Below are 4,562 nucleotides of genomic sequence, written 5' to 3'. Positions count from 1 at the left end.
CCTTTTTCATCATTCTTTCAAGAGCCAACATTCATGAACCACAAATTCAAAAGACATATGCACTGTTCAAGCATACATTCAGAAAACAAAAAGTATTGCCACCACATCAAACTAATTAAGCTAGTTTTAAAGATGAATTCGAAATCCTGTACTTCTTGTTCTTTTGTGATTAAAAACAGTTTTCATTTAAGAAAGGTGATGGATTCATAGGACATTCATAACTTTAAGGAGGAGGATGGAATGTTCTTGGTGCTCCACCCTTAGTTGTCCCATGTTGGAACTTAATTCTCCTAGGGAGGTGTTCAGTTGCTCCCAATAGTCTTGTGGAGGAAAGTGCATCCCTTGAGGCATCTCATGGATCTCATGATGAGAGGGGTCTCTTGTTTGCTCCATCCTTTTCTTAGTGATGGGCTTATCCTCATCAATGAGGATGTCTCTTTCTATGTCCACTCCAACTGAATAACAGAGGTGACAAATAAGATGAGGAAAGGCTAACCTTGCCAAGGTAGAGGACTTGTCCGCCACCTTATAGAGTTCTTGGGCTATAACCTCATGAACTTCTACTTCTTCTTCAATCATGATGCTATGGATCATGATGGCTCGGTCTAGAGTAACTTCGGACCGGTTGCTAGTGGGAATGATTGAGCGTTGGATAAACTCCAACCATCCTCTAGCCACAGGCTTGAGGTCATGCCTTCTCAATTGAACCGGCTTCCCTCTTGAATCTCTCTTCCATTGGGCGCCCTCTTCACAAATGTCAGTGAGGACTTGGTCCAACCTTTGATCAAAGTTGACCCTTTTTTTTTGAGTTTGAAAGGGACCTCGGGGATCACCTTCTTCAAGGCCACAACTTCATAGAAGTGGTCTTGATGCACCCTTGAGATGAATCTCTCCATCTCCCATGACTCGGAGGTGGAAGCTTTTGTCTTCCCTTTCCTCTTTCTAGAGGTTTCTCCGGCCTTGGATGCCATAAATGGTTATGGAAAAACAAAAAGCAATGCTTTTACCACACCAAACTTAAAAGGTTTGCTCGTCGTCGAGCAAAAGAAGAAAGAAGAGAGTAGAAGAAGAAGAAAATGGAGGAGATGGAGGAGGCTTATGTTTCGGCCACAGGGGGAAGAAGTAGTGTTTAGGGTGTGTGAAAATGAAGGAGTGAAGAAGGGTTTATATAGGGGTGAGGGGAGGGGTAGGGTTCGGCCATTATGGGTGGGTTTGGGAGGGAAAGTGGTTTGAATTTGAATGGTGAGGTAGGTGGGGTTTTATGAAGGATGGATGTGAGTGGTGAAGAGAAAGATGGGATTTGATAGGTGAAGGGTTTTTGGGGAAGAGGTATTGAGGTGATTGGTGAATGGGTGAAGAAGAAGAAAAAGGGTGGTGGGGTAGGTGGGGATCCTGTGGGGTCCACAGATCCTGAGGTGTCAAGGAAAAGTCATCCCTGCACCAAATGGCATGCAAAAATGCGTTTTGAGCCAATTCTGGTGTTAAACGCTGGGCTGGTGCCCATTTCTGGCATTTAACGCCAGGTTCTTGCCCTTTCCTGGCGTTTAACGCCAGTCTGGTGCCCCTTTCTGGCGTTAAACGCCCAGAATGGTGCCAGACTGGGCGTTAAACGCCCATCTGCTAGCCTTATTGGCGTTTAAACGCCAGTAGGTTCTTCCTCCAAGGTGTGCTATTTTTCTTCCTGTTTTTCATTCTGTTTTTGCTTTTTCAATTGATTTTGTGACTTCTCATGATCATTAACCTACAGAAAACATAAAATAACAAAAGAAAATAGATAAGATATAACATTGGGTTGCCTCCCAACAAGCGCTTCTTTAATGTCAGTAGCTTGACAGAGGGCTCTCATGGAGCCTCACAAATGCTCAGAGCAATGTTGGAATCTCCCAACACCAAACTTAGAGTTTGAATGTGGGGGTTCAACACCAAACTTAGAAGTTGGTTGTGGCCTCCCAACACCAAACTTAGAGTTTGACTGTGGGGGCTCTGTTTGACTCTGTTTTGAGAGAAGCTCTTCATGCTTCCTCTCCATGGTGACAGAGGGATATCCTTGAGCCTTAAACACAAAGGATTCTTCATTCACTTGAATGATCAATTCTCCTCTATCAACATCAATCACAGCCTTTGCTGTGGCTAGGAAGGGTCTGCCAAGGATGATGGATTCATCCATGCACTTCCCAGTCTCTAGGACTATCAAATCAGCAGGGATGTAATGGTCTTCAACTTTTACCAGAACATTCTCTACAAGTCCATAGGCTTGTTTCTTTGAATTGTCTGCCATCTCTAGTGAGATTCTTGCAGCTTGTACCTCAGAGATCCCTAGCTTCTCCATTACAGAGAGAGGCATGAGGTTTACACTTGACCCTAAGTCACACAGAGCCTTCTTGAAGGTCATGGTGCCTATGGTACAAGGTATTGAAAACTTCCCAGGATCTTGTCTCTTTTGAGGTAAATTCTGCCTAGACAAGTCATCCAGTTCTTTGGTGATCAAAGGAGGTTCGTTCTCCCAAGTCTCATTACCAAATAACTTGTCATTTAGCTTCATGATTGCTCCAAGGTATTTAGCAACTTGCTCTTCAGTGACATACTCATCCTCTTTAGAGGAAGAATACTCATCAGAGCTCATGAATGGCAGAAGTAAATCCAATGGAATCTTTATGGTCTCATTTTGAGCCTCAGATTCCCATGGTTCCTCATTAGGGAACTCATTGGAGGTCAGTGCACGTCCATTGAGGTCTCCCTCAGTGGTGTTCACTGCTTCTTCCTCCTCTCCAAATTCGGCCATGTTGATGGCCTTGCACTCTCCTTTTGGATTTTCTTCTGTATTGCTTGGAAGAGTACTAGGAGAGAGTTCAGTAACTTTCTTACTCAGCTGTCCCACTTGTGCCTCCAAGTTTCTAATGGAGGACCTTGTTTCAGTCATGAAACTTTGAGTGGTTTTGATTAGATCAGAGACCATGGTTGCTAAGTCAGAGTGGCCCTGCTTAGAATTCTCTGTCTGTTGCTGAGAAGATGATGGAAAAGGCTTGCCATTGCTAAACCTGTTTCTTCCACCATTATTGTTGTTGAAACCTTGTTGAGGTCTCTGTCGATCCTTCCATGAGAGATTTGGATGATTTCTCCATGAAGAATTATAGGTGTTTCCATAGGGTTCTCCTAGGTAATTCACCTCTTCCATTGAAGGGTTCTCAGGATCATAAGCTTCTTCTTCAGATGAAGCATCCTTAGTACTGCTTGGTGCATTTTGCATTCCAGACAGACTTTGAGAAATCAAATTGACTTGCTGAGTCAATATTTTGTTCTGAGCCAATATGGCATTCAGAGTATCAATCTCAAGAACTCCTTTCTTCTGATTTGTCCCATTGTTCACAGGATTCCTTTCAGAAGTGTACATGAATTGGTTATTTGCAACCATTTCAATTAGTTCTTGAGCTTCTGTAGGCGTCTTCTTCAGATGAAGAGATCCTCCAGCAGAGCTATCCAAAGACATCTTGGACAGTTCAGATAGACCATCATAGAAAATACCTATGATGCTCCATTCAGAAAGCATGTCAGTAGGACATTTTCTGATCAAATGTTTGTATCTTTCCCAAGCTTCATAGAGGGATTCTCTTTCCTTCTGTCTGAAGGTTTGGACTTCCACTCTAAGCTTACTCAATTTTTGAGGTGGAAAGAACTTTGCCAAGAAGGCATTGACTAGCTTTTCCCATGAGTTCAGGCTTTCTTTAGGTTGTGAGTCCAACCATGTCCTTGCTCTGTCTCTTATAGCAAAAGGGAATAGCATAAGTCTGTAGACCTCAGGGTCAACCCTATTAGTCTTGACAGTGTCACAGATTTGCAAGAATTCAGCTAAAAACTGATGAGGATCTTCCAATGGAAGTCCATGGAACTTGCAATTCTGTTGCATTAGAGAAACTAATTGAGGCTTAAGCTCAAAGTTGTTTGCTCCAATGGCAGGGATAGAGATGCTTCTCCCATAGAAGTCGGGAGTAGGTGCGGTAAAGTCACCAAGCACCTTCCTTGTATTGTTGGCATTGTTGTTGTTTTCGGCTGCCATGGGTTCTTCTTCTTTGAAGATTTCTGTTAGGTCCTCTACAGAGAGTTCTGCCTTAGCTTCTCTTAGCTTTCGCTTCAAGGTCCTTTCAGGTTCAGGGTCAGCTTCAACAAGAATGCCTTTGTCTTTGCTCCTGCTCATATGAAAGAGAAGAGAACAAGAAAATATGGAATCCTCTATGTCACAGTATAGAGATTTCTTGAGGTGTCAGAGGAAAAGAAAATTAGAAGGAAGAGGTAGAGGAATTCGAACTTAGTCAGATAGAGTTCGAATTGTGCATTGAGGAGGAGTGGTACTCCATAAATAGAAGGATGTGAGAAGAGGGGAAGAGATTTTTCGAAAATTAATTAAAAAGATTTTAAAAAACATTTTGAAAAACTTTAATTTGATTTTCGAAAATCAAGAGTGGGAAAGAGATCAAGTAATTTTTGAAAAAGATTTTGAAATTAGAATTTAAAAAGATATGATTGAAAACTATTTTGAAAAAGATGTGATTAAAAAGATATGTTTG

At 42.1% G+C, this 4,562-nt stretch overlaps 1 non-coding gene across 1 annotated transcript; it reads left to right on the top strand.

The window, feature by feature from the left end:
* Window positions 1–3,541: 3,541 nt before the first annotated feature.
* Window positions 3,542–3,649, top strand: LOC130953916 (small nucleolar RNA R71). The gene has a single exon (XR_009076081.1). It is a non-coding gene; the product is annotated as a small nucleolar RNA R71 (small nucleolar RNA).
* The last annotated feature ends 913 nt before the right edge of the window (window positions 3,650–4,562 follow it).

Source organism: Arachis stenosperma, chromosome 1 (assembly GCF_014773155.1).
Source record: "Arachis stenosperma cultivar V10309 chromosome 1, arast.V10309.gnm1.PFL2, whole genome shotgun sequence".
NCBI lineage: Eukaryota > Viridiplantae > Streptophyta > Magnoliopsida > Fabales > Fabaceae > Arachis > Arachis stenosperma.
This window is presented reverse-complemented; position numbering and strand designations above follow the sequence as displayed.